Here is a 23,161-nt window from a genome sequence, read left to right on the forward strand (position 1 = left end):
GCAAACTCTATGATAGGAACGGCTTTGGGATATAAGTTCCTACACAAAAACGTCCCAAACTCACAAAAGATTAATCCCATGCTGGAAAAAGGCACGACTTCTTAGACGGAATTCATGTTAGACCTCAATCTTGTGCAAGGTCCAAAACCGGGTGAAATGTGGTCTTTCTCGGTTTGATTTGTTTCAAAAGTAATCACAACGGTTATTTTTGAAACCCGTTGTTAAAACTTATTTAACAATGGGTGTTTTTTACAACCGTTGTTAAAACATATTTCACAACGGTTGTTGTTTAATAACCGTTGTCAATACCTTCCATACTATAAACCACACAAATGTAAGTCTCTGCTGCGACCCACAAAACACAACCCTTAATACACAAACACAAACAAAGCAGACAAACAAACACAAAACACATACACACTCTCTTTCTCTCTTTCTCTATTTCTCTCTTTCTCATCGTCGCTTTATCTTCTCGCCGTCACACGTGATTTCATCGTCTATTACGTTCTCTGTATTTATCGGGTAAATCTCGCCGTCATTATTAGTTTCATCGTCATTATTTTCTTTTTCTATTTATTTCTTTTGCATGTATGTGTTTTTATCGACCATTATGTTATTTGTTTAAGTATTGTTCGCATAATTAGTTAGTAAAACAATGAAGAAGCAAGATGAAGAAGTAAGATAAACATAATTAATATATATATATATATATATTTATAAATACATAAATTAAAAAAAAAAATTACATATGTAAAAATGCAATTCTTATATTTTCATAGAGGATCTTATTCTGCTCTATCGTATCCGTCCTCTCCTCCTTGGCTATTTGGAGGTTCCGTTCAGCCAGCTTGCTATATCGTCATATAGCCGCAATTGTTGCTGCTCCGTCAAGCCATCTTCTTTGGCGTGCTTCAGTGCGGATCGAGCATCCGCAAGGTAGCTCCTGAAACTTTCCTCAATATGGAGGAACCGGCGGATGAAGTTGTTGTTGTTCTCGATCATGGTAAGAGTCTTAAGGATGAAATCATTCATTTTGTTGGAGTTTTTTGAGTTTGATTTGAAAGATTAAGTAGAGTTTGTTTTAGCAGTTAGAGTTTGGAGATGAATATATGAGATAATGGAAATGTTAGTTGAGATATGCAATGTATTTATACTAAGCAATGTGTGGGTTGAGTTAATTGCTTTTTAATTAATATATATGTTAGGAAGTTGTGCCATAATAATCATCATCATATCTCTCAATAATGCTGCTTCAAATCCTATTACTAACCCTTCTCATTCCATATTATCCGTTCATATGTACAAAGTGATGTCGTAATAATGCATGCATCGGAATTCTAACGAGCCGTAATTATGCATGCATCTAGTAATATTTAATTTAATTTTTTTTTATTTTTTAAGAACAAACAACAACGGTTATTTTAAAACAACCCGTTGTCTTTAGTTATAACAACGGTTTTGTATATTAAAACCCGTTGTTATAACTTTCCCCCCAAAATTGAGTCACACTTTCCACAACGGGTTTTTATACATAAAACCGTGGTTAATAGTTTTAACAACGGTTTCCTTAAGTAAACCAACCGTTGTTAAAACCTTCTACAACGGACGCTTTAACAACGTCCGCTTTTTTATATAACAACGGTTTTTGACCGAAGTTATAGCCTGTATCTGTAGTAGTGATAGTTATGACTCATCAGTCTTCATCCCGAATCCTCACCTAATGGTACCCCGATCTCAAATTAATCTTTGAAAAGACTCAGGCCCCACTCAGCTGATCAAACAGATCATCTATCCTTGGTAAAGGATACTTGTTCTTCACTGTAACACTGTTCAGCTCTCTATAGTCGATACACAACCTCAAGCTCCCATCTTTCTTCTTCACGCGCAAAACTGGTGCACCCCATGGCGATACACTAGGTCTAATGTACCCCCTCTTTATCAAATTATCCAACTGTTTCTTCAGCTCCCCTAGCTCCTTAGGACCCATGCGGTACGGGGCTATAGAGATCGGTCCCGTCCCTGGTTTCAACTCCACACTGAAATCTATCTCTCTCTTTGGTGGTAAACCCGGTATCTACTCTGGAAAAACATATGGAAACTCTCCCTCCACTGGTAGCTCGTCTACTATCGGCTCTACCATACTATTATCTTTCACATGGCATAGAATCAAAGGACACCCCTTCCTCAAGTAAGACTTCAATGTCACCGCTGCAATCACTTTGACTTTGAGTTTGACAACAAACCCACGGTAAGACACACTAACTCCCTTAGGACCTCTCAAAGAAACATTCTTTTGGTGACAGTCTATTCTAGCCTTCTACTTACCCAACCAGTCCATACCAACTATCATCTCAAAACCATCCATAGGAAATTCTACAAATCCACTGGAAGATCAACCTACCCAACTATCATGGATACCCCTTTATATAACCTCCCACAAGATACTGACTTATCCGACGGTATAAAAACATCATCTTTTATAGACTCAAACTCTCTCAAACCCATAGACTTAGCATGACCCAACGATACAAAAGAGTGTGACGTCTCTAAATCAAACAAAACAAAGGCAGAAACATCATTAACAAGAAAGGTACCGGTGATCACGTGTGCATCATCCTCAGCAGCTTTCTTGTCCATCATAAACAGCTTGCCACTGGTCTTTTGTCCACCCCCTTGTACTGTACTAGCTGAAGTAAAAGGCTTGGCAGCTGACCCCTGATTGTTGTTAGCCGCCGGTTTCTGATAAGAATTACCGCCATTGCGATTGAACCCACCGTTGTTGTTGCTCGGCCCTCCTTGATTACTCCATGACCCAGTTGGTTGGTTGCTAGCATAACTCTGTGTCGGACACTGCGAAACGCTCCCCTCTGATGGCCTCTGAAAACCTCTTCCCCCGGCACTAGTACACCCATGCCTCTTGTGGCCCATACTGCCACAGTTGAAACACGAGATACCCCAACTGCTACTACTACCACGACCACGCCTATAAGAAGCTCCACCACTAAAACCCGATCCCGATGTATAAGCCCTTGCCTGGTTGTGATTACCTCTCTTGTAACTAGACTGTCCACCACCCCCACTCTCAGCCTTTCTCTTCTCCGGACCCCTCTCTTTGTTTTCCTTGGCCATTTCGACCAACCTCTCAGCTCTTCCTGCTCTCTCATAAACTTCCTTAACATCTGTAACGACCCCAACAGGTAGCTTCTCCATGATCTGATAAGTCAACCCCTTGTCAAACCGAAGTGCTAAATTCTCTTGATTTAACCCCATATCCTCAGCGTATCTCGATTTCTCATTGAACTTGTGGTAATACTCCGTCACTGTCATCTCTGAGGTCATCTTGAAAGAATCGAACTCCTTCCGCAACTTACTGCGAACATGCTCTGGAACGAACTCCCTTCTCATAGCTCTTTAAAACTCGGTCCATGGAATAGCAGACTTACCCTGCTTCAGATAAAGGTCTAGGGCGCTCTCTCCCACCTTGTCCCACCACTCCCCTGCTGCATCTCCCAGGTAGAACGCAACTTGTTCAACCTTAAACTCTTCGGGACAATGTACCACTCCCAAGATATTACCCATCTCACGGTGCCAATTGTCAAGAAAAATCGGCGCACCTGTACCCATATATTCCTTTGGGTTGAAACGGGATATCGTAGTTCTCATCTTGGCAAATTCTACCCCGGCATCCATATCTTTCCCAAACCTCTTAAGGGCTTCGGTAAGCGCATCCTGATGCTCAAGCATCTTGGCAATCTCGTCCACACTCATCTCCTGAGCCCTAGCATACATAGCTGACCTCTTTGGCGGCATATCTTTGAGCTAAAAAAGGAGAGATAAACGTAAGCACATAGCCTATGGCTCAAAACAAATATGACCCGCACAGAACCTACTCGATCGAGTAACCACACCTACTCGATCGAGTAGAGGTCACTCGATCAAGTTGCCCACTTACTCGATCGAGTACCCCAACTCCAGAACCTGACCAGCACTGACGTAAAAAGACATTCGATCGAGTTACATACGTACTCGATCGAGTAGCCGACACTCGATCGAGTACTCCCCTTACTCGATCGAGTTGCACAAAACAACAACTACTGCACAACGTACACATATACCCACTCGATCGAGTCCAACCTACATGATCGAGTTATGATACGGCTGTCGCAACCCTATCAAAGATAAACCCGAGGGGTCTCTAACTAATGCAGCTAGGGAAGTCGAGGTAGAATCCACAGGGAGCCTATGTTACTGTCTACTTGCTAATCTAAGTCTGTCGGTGTCACAAATGGGGGTCTAGATGTGATAACTAAACTAAACAGCGAAAACTAAAAGAGTCTAACAAATAAGAGAAAAGGGACTAGGATGTCGGTTCATCAATGAATGCCAGATAAATGCAGCTAAGGTCACAGATCAATCACATGTATCAGTCAAAGGGGTAATAAAAAGGTCCTTCCGGTCCGCTATTCACCCTAAAATACTACTAACTTAGCTTCCGCCCTCATTAGAATATCCTAAAGAATTGTGGCAGGTCTCACTCCTTCCAATCTTCCGATCTAGGTCAGAGTTTGCCAAAAACAACTAGAACAATTATGCGCATTAATCGTCTAATCGTCATTAAATGCTACTTATAACAACAAAGACATGATACTAACAACAGATCTGCAAACCTAATTAGCAACTATCAACAATTCATTGATTCCCCAAAATCCTAGCAAGGGGATTAGCTATTCATACTAATTATCATGCTAATAACAATAATTGAGACGATAACTAAACTAAACTAAACATAATGATTAAATTGAAATAACAATTAAACTAGTTAAGATAAGAGAGTAAGAAGGGATAATCAACAAGAGAAATCAAGAGGAAAGCAATTAAGGGAATTCCAAAGTTTAAATTAACTAGAGAGAAAGGAGAGAAAGGAGAAAAGAATTACAAGTATAGATCCGGAATAAGAAGAACAAAGGAACGTAATAGAGGTTCAAGCAGTGAAAAATTCCGAACCCTTAACCTAATGAATATTTTTCTCTTATATAGTAAGAGATTTTATTAGCAAATAATATAATATAGCTAAATATAATAAGTCTCGTCATAAATCCTTCGCGTCAGACTTGGTTTTGCTCGATCGAGCAACATAAAGTTGGTCGATCGAGTATTTTTTTTCTTCAAAGGCTCTCGATTAAGCACTAAAGCACTCGATCGAGTACAGTAAGAATCAAGGTAGGCGATCGAGAGATTTAAAGTACTCGATCAAACACAAAAAGTACTCGATCGAGCACTAAAGCACTCGATCGAGTGGTTTCAGCGCGTAATTCCTGCTTCTCGCACTGAACTTTAAACGGCCACCATTTCTTCGTTACTTGTCGGAATGAAGCGATTTTCACGGCGTTTTAAATCTAAGAAGACAGACATTCACCTCCAGTTGGAATCACTTGAATATCAATTGTAGAACTCGAGATAGGCTCTTCAAAGTAGACACTAGTAATTTGAAGCTCTTATTTTGCTCGCCTAGCTACCTTCTACGTGCATCACAATTAGTAGTTTCCAAGCTCCGACTCAACTCATCTCCAAAATGTATGCATAGGGACAGGTTTTAGGCTTCATTATGCTCCTCTCCGGTTCATACCTGCAAATAATACAAGACAAACCAAAGTAGACTATTCGAGGGACATTTGTAGCTTAATACTACGAAATATGCATAAAAATGCGTGCAAATACGGTACCAAAAGTTTATATAAAATGCACGAATCAAACCTCCCCAAACCAAACATTTGCTTGTCCCCAAGCAAAATATGCACCTAACTATTGGAACGGAGTAAAAACTCAGAGCTAGTTACAAATCGTCCACCTAAACCAGTTTAATGCAATAAATCAACAAAATAGCAACAATGCCAGATGCAAACGAGTTATAAGGATGTTTATAAATATAGCTGAACCATCGACCTTGCAAGACCTTCAAAATTGGACTCTCACGGGTCACTCTTCTCTCATGAAGCAAAGGGTATGCAAGTATATATAAGAGAGATAGAATAAGAAGTCGCTCACCTAAACTACGACCTACATAAACATGCATGTAATCTAATATGATAAACAATTCTAGCTACCGTACACATACATTCCATCCAACGAGGTCCTATCACAGCCGAGTGCTTACAAAAATTTGAAAAAGTGAGGTAATGGGTAAGAAGAGGCAAAATATTTTTTTGGGAATGTGAGGGTAATAGCCAAGCTAGGTACCTAAACAAAGCCAAATGACAACAACCACTTCTAATCCATCTCCAAAACTGAACACAATGCCCTTAATTCGGCATAAAAACTCACTAAACCAAAAGCAAAAAACTCCTCATAAGATATAACGATATCATATGAGTAAAACCGGCATCATTCGAACTCTTTTTCCATTTTTTCCATTCTTTTCTTTCGGTTTTTTTCGGTTTTTGTTTTTTTTCCTTTTCTTTTTTTTCCTTCTTTTCTTTTCAAGTCTCCTTCTCCAAAATACCAACTCCCAACTTTTCAATGTAAACCAAATTTGGCACAATAAACATTATACCCGCAAAAACAAACTAAACTAGCTTGACAAGGCAGGCTATGTTTGGGTGTAGTTAAGGGGTCAAAAGGCAAATTTAACTAATTATGGAGTTAATGGGTAAAAATGGAAGAAAAGGGAATGTAAGCACCTCCCTACATGAGACACCAACCACTAACCCGAATGTATGCAGGCAAAAAGAAATTAAATTTCATACTCATGTATTTTAATGTTACATGTTATGCAAGGAGTAACTACTCACAATCCTACATGAAACTGGTCATGGATGACACCAGTTTATACCGTTCTAAATCCTTAGAAATTATAAGTAGGTGCCAAAGACTCAGGTCAAGTCTGTTCGTTCATCTAAATTTAAACATAAACTCGTAGATTATGCAAATAACTATGCTAAAAGATGTCAAAATTGCAAGGCTTAGGCAAAATGACTAAGTGTAGTGCAATTTCATCATCAGAAACTACCATTCCGACTCAACCTATATGTAAAAATAAACATGATTTTTTTTTGAATTTTTTATTTTTATGAGGTTTTTGAATTTTTGAAATTAAAATAGACAATGCATGCAAAAATTAAACGTGCTAATTGAAATGCAATAAAAACGATATGCAGACACAGATAATAATATAATATAGCTAAATATAATAAGTCTCGACATAAATCCTACGCGTCAGACTTGGTTTTGCTCGATCGAGCAACATAAAGTTGGTCGATCGAGTATTTTTTCCCTCAAAGGCTCTCGATCGAGCACTAAAGCACTCGATCGAGTACAGTAAGAATCAAGGTAGTCGATCGACAGATTTAAAGTACTCGATCGAACCCAAAAAGTACTCGATCGAGCACTAAAGCACTCGATCGAGTGGTTTCAGCGCGTAATTCTTGCTTCGCGCACTGAACTTTAAACGGCCGCCATTTCTTCGTTACTTGTCGGAATGAAGTGATTTTCATGGCGTTGGAAAGCTAAGAATACAAGCTTTCACTCCAGTTAGAATCACTTAAGTATCAATTGTAGAACTCGAGATATGGCTCTTCAAATTAGGCACTAGTAATTTGAAGCTCTTATTTTGCTCGCCTGGCTACCTTACTTCTACGCGCATCACAATTAGTCGTTTCCAAGCTCCGACTCAACTCATCTCCAAAATGTATTCATAGGGACAGGTTTTAAGCTTGATTATGCTCCTCTCCGGTTCATACCTGCAAATAATACAAGACAAACCAAAGTAGACTATTCGGGGGGCATTTGTAGCTTAATACTACGAAATATGCATAGAAATGCGTGCAAATACGGTACAAAAAGTCTATATAAAATGCACGCATCAAACCTCCCTAAACCAAACCTTTGATTGTCCCCAAGCAAACTATATGCAACTAACTAAAGGAGCGGAGTAAAAACTCAGAGCTAGCAACAAATCGTCCACCTAAACCAGTTTAATGCAATAAATCAACAAAATAGCAACAATGCCAGATGCAAACGAGTTGTAAGGCGAGTTCGCGACTTTAGGACGTCTCCCATATCTTTGCATTAGGTCTTATCAACCCCTACGCGGGTTCATTTTAGTTTGACTCTCTAAGTTCACTAGATTCATTAGTTACAGGTTCCAAAATCATCGCTCTGATAACACTTTGTAACACTCCCATACACCAAGGTGCCCACCAAGACCACCTAATGCATGAGAGTGCTATCGTCTCGGTTGCCCGAGGCAATGTATATCAAATAGACCATCAAAGAACGTACTTTAAATAAATAGTTTAAGTGATTACATGCAAACCAACCGATAAAAATACGATACAAGTGTTCCAAAAAAATCCAACTAAAGTAAATGAAAATGTCTCGACACAACAGCGGAAGACTACTAGCTGACTCGTGGTGACTCATCCCCAGCTAACCCTCGCGCATCCAAGTCATACCTGCTCAATAACTGCTCACCATCTCTGAATGGATCTCCACAGTTTTTAATACAATTAAACGGAGTCAGTTACTGCATACACAATTTAAGATACTATAACAACAATACATAGACACAATTCTCCAACACCGTCACATCACCAATCATCTGACTAGCCTGAAAGTCTAGCCCTGCCAGACTACCAGTCGTAACCAGTAATCCACTCCTCCAGTGGGGGACCGCAACCGTTCCCACCTAAGCCCTGCTCATCTCCATCAAGCGATCAACCCATGTTTCTTAATGTGCACACCCTCCTTGTGATGGGAACCACAAGGGGCGAATCAAGGGCGTGAAGCCACTCCCAAAAGTGACTCCACTCAGCCAAGGGCGCACCTCGCGAACCACAAACAAACAACAACAACCAATTACAATATCAACAATACCAAATCAATTACGATATAATCAAATGGCAACAATCAACAACCATCTCATAACTATGTATACAATAACTTAGTAGGAAACCCTACCTGGAATGCAATCACCACAAATTGACACAACAGCAGACTAAAAGTGCTCCTCTACGAAATCACCTCCTATCAACATATAATCATACAATCATAATCTAATACCAATAATACTCCCAAAATCCCTAAATCACCCAATTAGGGTTTAAACCAAAGCTAAAGAATCAACATAAAAACTGTACTAGGATCTTATCCACAATACGACGGTCTCAAAGGTGTAAAGAACTCTGCAATCCGTCGACTCAAGCCCTTGGATTTGATAGCAATGTGAGAGAAGAATGCAACGTATTTTTTTGTTCTCTTTGTAAAATGTTTAGAATAAAATAAAGGTAAATGAAACTGATGAAATTACTTTATATATCATTCTCGCGTTGCTATAAAAACCTGGCCAAAACCCGTAAGAACCAATGTACTCGATCGAGTAACTGAGGTACTCGATCGAGTAGCCCTTACTCGATCGAGTTGCCCCTACTCGATCGAGTACCCATCAGGAAGAACACTGTCCAGAACGCAAAACTAACTTACTCGACAGAGTAAGCCTTACTCGATAGAGTACCCAACAGCTCATAAAACCGTAGTATTACAACTAGTCTCTCAATAATTTATCAAAAGACCGTCTCTCCCAAGTTTTAAATTTATTGAGACACCAATTACAAATTGATGGAAAAATATAAAAATAAATAAAATGGGTATGTCTAATAAAAAATGTGGTACTAATAAAAATAGTTAAAATGTTTTATAAAATAGGTATTATTGTTATGAAATTATATACCAAATGAAATAGACATTTTAAGTCACAATCAATAACAAAAGGGATACGAAACATAGATAAAGGGGTACGATAAAGTGGTCTCTCAGTAACTTAGTGAGAGACGGTCTTTCCAAAGTTTTAGTAGCAGCATATGTATGTGTTACAAATCAGCAAATGAAGTTGCATAAACGTTATGCTCGTAGTAACAAACAACTTTAGCCAAAACAACTCATACAGTTAACACAGAAAAAGGGGTTTAAAGGAATTCTCCATTTCCTCGGCCATGATTTTGTTAAACAAACAAAGAAAATGACATCTCTTTTTTCCACACTAATATCACTCTAATTCAGAATAGTAACTTTTATAATCCTCAGAACAACGACTGTGAATAAAAAGTTTCAAAGGAAGTTAATAATCCAAAAAAAAGGTAATTGTACTTCCAACTCCGACAAAAATTAAATCATCTGAGGGATAAAAATTAACAAGCCTTATCAATAGATAATCGCCCGATTCAACTTAGCATATAAAATAATTTATGGAAATAAGAATTAAATAATAAATTTGATTAACCAAAATTAATACGATGAGACATCCCCACATCTCTTAAGATATGCAAAAGTCCCGTGGCCTACAAGAATAACAAAGCTGTGAGATTGGTCCGGTTAAAACTCGTCGTCAAAAGCTACCAACCAAAACAATATTTATAACTTCACAAACTACTCTTAGTAAAGAGGTAAGTAAAGGTCGGATCCCAAGGGACGGATATTGATGTAGGATTTTCAATTGCAAGTAGCTATGTCTTAGGGTGTCACAAATTAGGTTGAGATGAGATGTAATCTAAACTAATCAACAAGATGAATGTAAATTAATGAAAACAAAGTAAAGCAAATAAAGGGGTTTGTAAATAATTGATTAAAAGCACTAGGGTGTCATGGGTTCATAGGGGATTCATGGAAATACATCATACAAACATGTTCTCAATTAGAAGCAAACACTTATTGTTGTGATGGGATCGAGTTAGTGTATATATTACAATCCCTAGGACGATTTAGGTCCCGGAGTCGAGTCGTCTAGACTGTACAACACCTACAAGTCTACTTAGTCTCCTCCTATTCAACTCTATGCATGGTCTAATGAGGCTCGAGTTGGTTTATGTCTTACAAGACTCGTTGAAAAGATAAGAGATGGGTAAAAAATGCAAGGATTCATAGGCTCGCATTTCATCAAACATAACATGTGCATAGGTTGAAATCAGAACAATCAAGCAATTTAATTATGAAAACATATTAGATTAAGAATAGATCAATTCCCATGTTTATTTCCCCTAATTTCCCATTAGCCCTAGCTAAAGGACTACTCACTCATGATCAAGTTTAACATGCTAATAAGGTTGTCAATCATACTAACAAAGCAAAATATGATGAATAAATGATGTGATTAACAATAATTAAACAAGGGTAAAAAGGGATTATACCTATGGAGATGTTCCAAATAATAAAGCAAAGAATAATAGATGTACTTGATGATTCATGGAAGGTTGTCAATCCTCCAATAAACCCCAATAATCTTCTAATTACCCAACTAACTAAGAACAACTTAGAAATTAAGGAAAGATTAAGATGTAATTAATATTGAGAAGTGTATTACAACTAAATTAAGATGATATTAAGAGTTGATTAAGAGATGATTAAGGATTGATTAAGTATTGATGAAAATCTAGGTAGTACAATGGGGTATTTATACTAAAATTAAGTACAAGGATTAGGGGTACTAAGGGCTTAAATGACTATTAAGACCCTAAGAGAAGCTTGAGGAATTACAACTCCCATCAGGATCCGCTCGTCCTCACTTGATGCACGGCCGGTCCTGTAAGAAGATCCGCTCGGGCTGGAAGTCGAGACGCTCCGATCGTGCTCTAGTACGCTCGTCCTGAGCTCAAGCCGCTCGGATCGTGGCATAGGATTCTTCTCTTGTTTGGCTCCTGAACAATCCGCGGGGATTGTGTTGGGGATGCAAAGATCTTTTCATCATTGCTCATTTCACTTTATTTATTTGCTTAGGCCTCTAGTATCGGTCTCCTCTTCGATGCTTGGTCATTAGATGCGATCTATTTAGCTCCATTTCGCTCCATAAATGCAAGGTTAGCAATCCTCTCCTACCAAGGACACAAAACCTCAAAGAATATGCAAAATGGGAAAATAAAGATAAGAAATGACCCTAATATATGCTAGAAAGCATGGGAACGAGGTTAATTCGGGGACCAAATGTGCTCAAATATGAGTCACATCAATCATCCCCAAATCGAACCTTTGCTCGTCCCGAGTAAAGAGGTGACTAAAACTATGACCTTTATTTAAACTAACATACTAATATTGCCAATATGAGATAGTTAACGGGTCTCACTCCGCCCCTTCAACTCACAACAAGACATCCATGAGGTAGGGTTCCTTCTTGCAAGGCAAGGTGGGGCTTGCCAAAATGGTGATACATCCAATCATTAAGCACACAAAAGAAGGTAATTGATGCATCTACAAAAGAATAGCCACTTTCCTCATCTAAGTGGCGGAAATTATCTAAGGGGGAAGCAATCTAAGGGTACACACTCCATTATAGATATGGTTTCTTTAAATTACTAAGCCTAGGAGGATACCAACAAATCACCTCCATGTTGTGTCAAGCTAGGTTACTTTTGTCCTCAATCACTAAATGCTTTTGTCAAGAGTAGTCTCCCTATGATGTTAAAAACACCGTAGGATCGCGGAATTCCCCTCTTGCCTAGACAAGAAGAAGGGTCGTCCCTCTCTACCATGTACAAAAGTGGTTTCAATGGAAAAAGGGATCAATGTACATTGAGTTTCATAGTGGGAGTTTGCTTTTGGTTTTGTTATTCCCCCCAATTTCTTGTGGCATTTGACATTTTTGAGAACAATTTCTTTTGCCATTTCTTTGATGTTTGGCAATTTGATGCTTAACAATTTTAAATTTTTGCATTTTTGAACATTTTCAAAGTCACCCCAATTTGTAACAAGAGTGATTTTATTTGAAGCATAAGAGTTCTTATTTTTGTACTCCTCTTTTCTTTGATGCAAATTTGTGCAAACTTTCTTGATTTTCATTTTGGTACTTTAACTCAAATTGAGATTTTTTTGTGCTCATTCCCTTTTTGTTGACAAAAATGATGATAGAAGTGGAAGATGGTTGCATGGGTTCAAGGGTCACCTTGGAATAAACGGTAGCCAAGGATTCATCACATCACAAGGTACTCTTGAATAGGCCTTAGTCCATGGGTCAAAGGATACTAGCATGACACATCTTAGGGTGTTTTAGAAGTATTCTAATGAGCAAAGTCTCAAGAAGAAAAAGTATTTACAAGGGCCTTATATACACTTGTCAAGTTTCCCAAATAGATGTTTTCACAAAATTTTCCTAAAATGCAACTACATGCCATGGTGCAACTAACATATATACAACCTAATGCAAATGCTTCTATCAACTAGTATGCCATATAAACTACATGCAACTCCTAATATCACATTGGTTTGAACCGCATCAGCCAAAATAAAGCCACATAGTCATTAACATAGACAGGAAAAAGGAAATTGGAAAGATCATACCATGCGGTCTTCATGTTCCTCATGCCTCGGATGTGGCGTAGTCGATCCAATGTGATAAGAGGACAAACAAACACAAGTATATACACAATATACAATTCTATACTACAAAGGAATGAACATGTTTTTGGATTTTTAAATTTTTCAAATTTTTATGGTTTTTGTTTTTGTGAAATAAAAGAACATATTTTTGTGTTTTTCGAAATTTTTCAATTTTTATCATTTTTGATTTTAAAAGTTAAGTTAGAATTTTCCATCCCCGCACTAGCGTGGGCATTGTCCTCAATGGCCAAAACGATAGGAAATTATGCAATGCAAGCTAAATGAAAATGCATGATTTCTACACTAATATGCAAACTATATGACATATATACATCAGTGATGCATTCTAATCTATTCTATATGATGCATGCTTTCTATTGTTTGGAGATCTAATTTGAATTAACTCGTATTTCTTGTGTGTGAACTTCCCCAAACCAAGTAATACACTATTTCTAGTGTAAAAATAGGGGGAGTTCATGCACAAGGAAAGTATGCAATGCATGAATCCTAATTGTCATTTTGGATTTTCAAATGGGAACAATAAATGAGACACCTCAATGGAACCGAGGTGGGAGTCCTTTAAATGTTGGTAGGACTCAAAAAAAATACTAAAGATAAAGATTAAAAACATGCTAAAGAGACAAAGCTAAAGGAGGTGTAGGAAACTCACAATGGAATAGGTTGAAGTCAAGTAATCAACCCCGCATGTGTGGTATCCTCCAAATAGCCTTGTCAACCCTCAATTGTCACCCATTGTGACATCCTCATCACCGGCATCATTGCCGTCATCATCATCACTTGCATCATCAATTTCTTCATTATCTTCTTCATCATCCACCTCCATTGACCCGGAGGATTCACCATTTCCATTATCATCATTGGAACTTGAACCTTGCTCTTCCTCTTCTTGGCATGAATCATTACCATCCCCGTCTTCAAAAACAACAACCTCCTTCCCATTAGCCACTCGACTATCCATTTCGGCATCTTGAGAAGCACTTGGGAAGAATACCTCCCTATCCGCCCAACTAGGCAAAGGACATGAAGGATCAAGAAGTCCTTGCCTATCTATATGTAGAAGGGGTGGATATTGGGCACATAAAGCATTCACCCGATCATCATGAGCTTCTTTATGCATTTGTTTCATTAGTTGGGTCAAATAGTCGTTGCCTACCATGACATTAGAGCCACTCGGTTTGAATTCTTGGTAGGCAAAGGGATATGGTGGAGTCACAATGGTGAAGGAGGAGGGCTTTGCAATTGGTACCCTATGTTTCTTAATTATCACTTCGGCTTCCTTGGAGACGGGCAATAGGTAGTTTGGTCTACGGACGGAGATACGACAAATCTTGCTAGGCAAGACAAAGGACTTAGCTTCTTTGATGAGTCACTCATATTTGTTGTCAAGATTGTCATTCTTGACCCAATGGAATTTGTTGATCATAGTGCTCATATCAAGGAGGTTGCTCCCTTTAACCGGTTTGTAGGTGTTATCTTTTTTGAAATTCGGGTTAAAGTGCTTAGCTAGCCTCGTTACCAAGCCACCGTTTACAATGAAGGTCGCTCCATCTTTCCCATTATCAATCTCAAGCCACCGATCAAGCAATAGTTGAAGAATGTTGTACTTTTTGGTGAACTTTCCATTGATATTCATGAAGTACTCAAGGTAGACAAAATCAATTTCGGCGAAGTGATTGGTGCCTTTTCTAGAAATCAAAGTATTGCCCACAAATTTGTGCCATACTCTTATGCCCGGATGGTGAACATATAAAGCATGGCACTCCCAGAAAGAATCAAATTTTCGACCGGTAATAGCTTTCCAAAGGGGTGCGGCATCATACTTCAAAGGCTTTTTCTCAAAATGATCATATTTCAATAGACCAAACACTTTACCAAAATCAGTCTTAGTCATGCTTCTACTCTTGTTCTCAAGATGGAAATCAACATAATTTCGAGTCTCTATCTTATACACCTTCAAGGAGCTTATGAACTCCATGGTCAATGAAGCGTAAGTCAATTCTTCTATTTCAAAGAGAGTTAACAACCTCATGGACTCGAAAAATGTTCTAGTTCGCTCAAGCACACCCAATTTTTCCAAAGTGTCTTGACAAATAAACTTGGTAGCCACAATAGTCTTTTTAGCAAGGGATAAAAATGCATTCCTATGAGCATCGGTTAAGAAAATTACCTCCGGAAAATTTGACAATTGTTCTACAACCGGAGTAGGTGTGGTAGCTCCCTCAATAGGAGTTGCGGTTTCTTGGATTTCTACCCTTGGTTGGGTCACTACCAAAGCCTTAGATGCAAGAAGAGCTTGTTGTCTCTTTGATAAATTTGTTGTCTTGGGTGCCTTGGTTCCACCTTTGGTCCTTGCCGTTGTATTCTCCTTCTCAAATTGGTATCAACAAACCAAGATTTTGCTTGAATGTTCCTTGCTTCCTCAAACTTCAACCAATTCCTGAATCAATTTAGGATTTTCGAATTTTTGCCCAAACCCTAGAAAATTGATTCAATTTGTGAGGAATTTTATGTTTAGATGGTCTTTTGTTGATAAAGGAGTGATTTAATCTTGTTTAGAGCAAGTTTTGTTTGAATGGTGGTGAATTTTGTTGAGAAATTGGTGTTTTTGAATGGGTTGATTGAGGGTTTAAGTGGGAGAAAATGTATGTGTTTGTGTTTTTGAAAGATAGAAATGAATTGGGAAGGAAGGGATTGTCCCGTGTTTTGTTTAAGTACAGGCTGGGACGCTCGGATTCTTCACGGGACGCGCGGATGCTCTTACAGGATTTCCTGAAATTGCAAAACAGTGCCAGGACGCGCGGATCCTCCTCAGCTCGAGGAAATTTCTGCTAGGACGCTCGGATTTTTCTTGGGACGTGCGGATTTCCTTACAGGAAAATTTGATAAATTAGGAACTTCCCAGGATGCGCGGATTCACTACAGCTCCAGCATCCTGAAGTTGGGGACGAGCGGATTGAAGCTGGCTAGCGCAGATTCTCTTACATGACTTTTTCTTCAATTTAAACTTTCCCAGCTCCCACGTCCTAAGGCCAGGACGCGCGGACTGATGCTGGGGATGCTCGGATTCTCCTGGGGATGCTCGGATCCTCTTCACCTCCCGCGAGCTCACGTCCGCTTGTGGGGATTCCTTTTCCCGTGTCATTCTTTCTTCTTCTCCTTTGTTAAATCTTGTGGGTGCACTACAAAGGCTTGGTTAGCCTAGGCATTTGCTATCCCCACACTTGGTCAAACACTACACATCAAAACACGTTAAAATACCTCCCTCACTTGCTCTCATGTAAAAAATATTGATCAAAGCACAAAAATACAAATCCAAGAATGACAAAGATGCAATAAAGGAAATAAAATGCGAGCTAAGCGGTTAGAATATTTACAAATAGTGGTTTAGGGAGGACTCCACCAAACTCTCATTCTTGGATGAGATGTCAAGGGGGCAAAGTCAAGGTGTTTTTGATGTTGCTCAACACCGTCTAGAAGTAGTCGAAGGTTTGCTCGTTTTCATGATAGAGGTCATGGGTAGACCTTTGCACATTGTTCTCTTCATTGTTGCATTCCAAGTTGTGGACGCGGGCCCACGGGGGCGAAAAGCGAAGCAAACTTTTCCTCTTTGTTTGTTTGCATTTGTGGAGTCACCACCAATTTATTGTGGAAAATTGGAAACCGTTCGAATACCTCGTGTCATGTCAAGACACAAAGTAATGACATGAACACTAAGCACTTGTTACCTTAGCATTCTATGTCTAGCATGACTCTCGTGGATGCCAATGAACACGGATGTTCACAGAGATCTGGAGTAAGGGGTGAGGGTACGTATTAGAAAGCTCTTTTGATCGAACACCTAATCTTGCCCGCCTCGATAGCGGCCTCTACTAATGATTAGGGAAATTGTCTATACTCGATATATTGTCGATTTATATGCATGCAATGCAACATTCAATAAATTAATCCTAGCATGTGAGAATTAACTAAGTCAGTTAACACGTAACTTAACATGCAATTAATGTTGAGGTAGAAACTTAGGTTAATTACATATGAGAGATACAAACAATACAATAAAAATACAATAAAGAAAATTACAATAATTACATCGGATTTAATGATTTATGTCGAAAATACATTTAAAATGGATGGTTTTGGAAAAGAAAGAATAAATGAATAATCGAACAGAAATTAGGATGATAATACGAGTAATAGTTAATTAAATACGTAATTAAAACTAGGTCAAGGCAGAAACGGGAGTTCAGGGACAGAAATCAACCGGGAACAGGTGCAGCAGAGCTGCGTCCCTTAGTAGAGGCGCAACAGTCGCTGCGTCTGTTCCTGGGTTGAGTTTTGGCTGTGAAGCCGGAACTGCATCTCGTTAATATTCATTGGTGAATTTAAAGGTCGATTATGAATAATTGACTCGGATGAAAGTGATTAACATATTATTTACATGTGAATGAGGCCATAAAAATGATAAAACACGAATGAAACTAATTAGAACGAATATATACAAGATTAATGAGATTATTTATAAATTAAAAAAGTAATCAAATTAATTAGACTAAACAGGTTATTAACGATGAATTAATGACGGTGACGGTAAATAACAGATGCAAATTTATCAAAGATGAATTCCAGAGATTCAATATGGGTAAATCGAATCTCTAAAACCGAATTGATTTTAATGACGAAAACCCACAAATATGAATTATAAGGGATTTAAGTCGGTATTTTGAAAGATGAATTAATTATGAAGAATTATGAATTACAGGTCAAGATTATCATACTTAAATTATCGGGTTAAAAGAAATATGAGCAATTGAAACAAAACAATCGAATTATCAAAAGACGAAAGAAGAAGAAAGGAAGCAGGAACTGCGGCAGCCTCACGAAGAGGCACAACAGGTACTGCGTCCCTTCGAAGAGGCGCAGCAGTTGCTGCGTCCTTTCTCGATGGTTGTCCTCTGATAATCCGTAAAAAGAGTTTTAAAACAAGGCTTTACAAGTCGGATTTAAGAATACTTTTGACATAAATCTTACAATATTAATTACGATAAACAAAGAACAATAAACAAAAGAAGGATTTACACCCTCAGACTTACATGTTTGACGAAACGAGATGAACTAAGTTAACGTTTAGTGATACTCGACTCGAATGTACGACGAAAGTGCCCTCCAAGAGGAATTAAACAGATTGATTAAGTTGATTGATTGTGGAGTTGGTCAAATTAGTCGGTCATGCAAAACGAGGCTGGTACTCAGAAGGACCCGAGCTTACGTGGTCGAATGTTCAAGCACGTAGACGCCAAAAAGTAAGAACGTGGTCTAGAATGCAAAGGGAGAAGAGAAGGGCGGAAACTCGCGTGAGAAATATGTGAGACCGAAGGTCTCTATTTATACTAATCACACGGAGGAAGTGGGGTTTTCGGAGAAACTTTGGAAGTGAATCTCGAAAAGATACGAAAAAAAATACGCAGAAAAGGACTGAGGAAGAGGCGCAGCAAGCACTGCGTCTCTTGGAAGAGGCGCAACACTTGCTGCGTCCTTTCCTCAGTGGTTTCCTCCTGCCGAAGAAAGATTTCTGCGTTTCTATTATGGAATAGCGGATTAATCTCGTTTCCTTAATATTTTGTGTGAATATTACGGGAGATATTTTACTAAAGATCAAAAGATTGGAAAATACGGAATAGAAATATCCGGAACATTCCAGAACATTCTGACTCGGTTATTAGAAAATGAAGACGGTTTTTCTGACCCGAACTCTAAATGTACTCTAATTACTGCCAAAACGACCGTATCGGCACGTAGATGACAATTAAGAGGTAGACACAAGTGTTTGAGCGATCACTTTACGATAAACTTATAAACTGCCACAAATCATTCCGTATACCAAACACGCGGCCCAATCATCACCGGGTGGTTTGCGGGAGGTGCAGAAATGAGGTATCTACACAAGTCGAAGTGATGACAAGGATAAACAAAGCCTTGGTCTAAGGTCATAGCATTTCCAATATAAGGATTGACCAATCCTTCAAATTCATCATCCCATAGACCACAAACTTTACTAGCTTGTTCCCCAATGATGTCATGAGTTGACAAGAGCAACTCTTCTTTCTTGTTGTCATGGCCAATGAGGCCTTCTTTATTACTTGTCATGATGGGTGAGCTATTCAAGCTCTCATTGTTGTTGAAAATTCCTTGCTCTCCGAATAGAGCTATTTTAAGGTCATCCACTTTCTTCTTCCATATGGATGGTGTTTCTTTACCCATGGCTTGATCTTTGCATAGAGATTCTAACTTCTTTCTATCACTTTCTCGGCTATAGTGATCGACCATGAAGCATGGCTCATGTAGTCGGGGAGCTCTCATTGTTTTGTCAAGATTGAAAGTGATTGTCTCGTCCCCTACTTCAAGTGTAAGCTCTCCATGTTTCACATCGATTACCGCTCCGGCGGCATATAATATAGGTCTTCCTAAGATGATAGGAATGTTGGAATCCTCCTCCATGTCTACAATGACAAAGTCTATCGGGATGAAGAATTTGCCAATTCTCACGGGCACATCCTCCCATATCCCTAAAGGTATCTTTGTTGATCGATCCGCCATTTGAAGAGTGATGTTGGTGCATTTGATTTCTCCCATTCCTAGCCTCTTACATACCGAGTATGGCATGACACTTACACTTGCTCCAAGGTCACATAATGCTTTGTTGATTGTAGTGTCGCCAATGGTACATGGAATAGAAAAACTTCCTGGATCTTTGAGTTTTGGAGGGGAACTCCCTTGAAGAATAGCACTACTCACTTTGGTAAAGGCAATAGTCTCCAACTTTCGAACGGATTTCTTTTTGGTAAGAATGTCTTTCATGTACTTTGCAGAAGCCGGAACATGATTGATCAATTCCGTGAACGGGATTGAGACTTCTAAGTTCTTCACAATTTCAATGAACTTTCCAAGTTGCTCATCAAGCTTAGGCTTAGCTTGGCGACTTGGGAATGGACGTCTAATCACAATAGGCTCTTTTCCCCTAGCCTTCTCTTCATTCTTCTTCTTTGAAATTTCATTGGTGGTAGGATCTACCTCCTTGGAGTTCTCCACAACTCTTTGCTTCTCACTAACATCCACAATATCTTCATCAATTGGCCTCTTCGGCCCCTCATATCTTGTACCACTCCTCAAATGGATGACACTAACCGTCTCATGTCTTGTGGGTGGGTTACCTTGAGGAGGTAATTGCCCCTTTTGTCTTTGAGAACTAGAAGATGCTAATTGAGTCATTTGAGTCTCTAACATTTTGGTGTGGGCAAGAATGTTGTTGATGGTGATTTCCTTAGCTTGGCTATCTTTTTGCATTTGGGTGAAGAATTCTTGTTGTGTCTTTTGCATTTGGAGGACCGCTTTTTGAACATCAAAGCTTTGGTCATTTTATTTGTTGTAAGAAGGTTGATTTTGATAACCTTGGCTTTGGTTGAAAAAGGGTCTTTGAGCTTGGTTTCTCATTGGAGGTGGAGTGTATGTGGGTTGGGGGTTTTGAACATTTTGGCTCTTGTATGAAAGATTTGGATGAAATTTGGTATTCTCATTATAGTAGTTGGAATAAGGGGTATCATTTTTGTATGCTTGGAATGCATTTACTTGTTCATTTGTTCCCCTACATTCATTTTGATCATGTCCCAAGGTTCCACAACTTTCACATACTCTACTTGGGATTGAGGATGATGCCACCATAGCATTAACATGTTGTTTGGGTGATTTGGAAGCTTCATCAAGCTTAGCCATGACCTTCTCAAACTTCAAATTGATGGTGTCGATATGAGCACTTAGTTGAGCACCCAATTGAGTAATGGAATCTACCTCAAGCTTTCCTCCTCTTGTGGCCTTTTGAGGCCTACTATATTAGGAATTATGAACCGACATCTCTTCGATTTTGGCCCATGTTTGATTGTGATCAACTTCGGTAAACATCCCATTGGATCCCATATTAAGAACATTGCGTGAGTCTTCATATAAACCGTTCCAAAATTGTTACACAAGGAACCACTCACTAAGTCCATGGTGTGGACAAGAACGACAAGTGTCCTTAAATCTCTCCCATGCTTCATATAATGATTCCTCATCCCTTTGCTTGAACCCGGTGATTTGTGCTCTCAACATACTAGTCTTCTCCAGAGGATAAAATTTCTTGTAGAAGGTAAGTGCTAAATTCTTCCATGAATCAATACCAAGGGTAGCCTTGTCTAGGCTCTTCAACCATTGCTTTGCGGTACCGATCAAAGAAAAAGGAAACAATACCCATCGGATTTGGTCTTGAGTAAGTCCGGTTTGAGAAATTGCATCACAATAGTCAGAAAAAGTCTCCATATGTGAATGAGGGTCTTCACTAGGCATCCCTCCAAATTGACTTCTCTCAACTAATTGTATGAATGCGGATTTGGCAATGAAATTACCGGTTAAATGTGGTGGTGTAGGAGTACCATTTGGTAGGTTCTCCTCGGTTGGTACGGAATGTGATGAAAATTTAGGCATTGTGGGTTGGTTTTGTGGTAGATTTTGAATTGGGTTATCCTCTCCTTCTCTTGCAAAAGGGTTGACAAACTCAATGTTATTTGGTTGAATGTCCACAATCTCTCCAATACCTACAACTCTTGAAGTACCTCTAGCAACTCATCTATTGTTAGTTAAGGTCCTTTCAATTTTGAAATCAATAGGTAATAAATTACCTTGTGATCTCCTAGTCATGCAAAATATCAAACAACTCGAAAATAATTAGAACAACCTTGAGGAGATTGACTTCCCCACGGTAAAGAAAGACATAACTAAAAACAATTAACGAAAATCAAATCAATTGAACACCGTCCCCGGCAACAGCGCCATTTTTTGTTCGGTTAAAACTCGTCGTCAAAAGCTACCAACCAAAACAATATTTATAACTTCACAACTTAGTAAAGAGGTAAGTAAAGGTCGGATCCCAAGGGACGGGTATTGATGTAGGATTTTCAATTGCAAGTAGCTATGTCTTAGGGTGTCATAAACTGGGTTGAGATGAGATGTAATCTAAACTAATCAACAAGATGAATGTAAATTAATGAACACAAAGTAAAGAAAATAAAGGGGTTTGTAAATAATTAATTAAAAGCACTAGGGTGTCATGGGTTCATAGGGGATTCATGGAAATAGATCATACAAACATGTTCTCAATTTGAAGCAAGCACTTATTATTGTGATGGGATCAAGCTAGTGTATATCTTACAATCCCTAGGAAGATTTAGGTCCCGGAGCCGAGTCGTCTAGACTATAGAACACCTACAAATCGACTTAGTCTTCTCCTATTCAACTCTATGCATGGTATAATGAGGCATGAGTTGGTTTATCTCTTACAAGCCTCATTGAAAAGATAAGAGATGGGTAAAAAATGCAAGGATTCATAGGCTCGCATTTCATCAAACATAAAATGTGCATATGTTGAAATAACAACAAGCAAGCAATTTAATTATGAATACATATTAGATTAAGCATAGATCAATTTCCATGTTTGTTTCCCCTAATTCCCCATTAACCCTAGCTAAAGGACTACTCACTCATGATCAAGTTTAACATGCTAATAAGGTTGTCAATCATACTAACAAAGCAAAACATGATGAATAAATGATGTGATTAACAATAATTAAACAAGGGTAAAAAGGGATTATACCTATGGAGATGATCCAAATAATAAAGCAAAGAATAATATAAGTACTTGATGATTGATGGAAGGTTGTCAATCCTCCAATAAACCCCAATAATCTTCTAATTACCCAAA

The 23,161-nt window shown here is 38.7% G+C and overlaps 1 non-coding gene across 1 annotated transcript; it reads left to right on the forward strand.

Moving 5' to 3' along the window:
• The first annotated feature begins 21,409 nt into the window (after positions 1-21,409).
• On the forward strand, positions 21,410-21,516 carry LOC141603622 (small nucleolar RNA R71). The gene has a single exon (XR_012525485.1). It is a non-coding gene; the product is annotated as a small nucleolar RNA R71 (small nucleolar RNA).
• The last annotated feature ends 1,645 nt before the right edge of the window (positions 21,517-23,161 follow it).

Source organism: Silene latifolia, chromosome 9 (assembly GCF_048544455.1).
Source record: "Silene latifolia isolate original U9 population chromosome 9, ASM4854445v1, whole genome shotgun sequence".
Taxonomy (NCBI): domain Eukaryota; kingdom Viridiplantae; phylum Streptophyta; class Magnoliopsida; order Caryophyllales; family Caryophyllaceae; genus Silene; species Silene latifolia.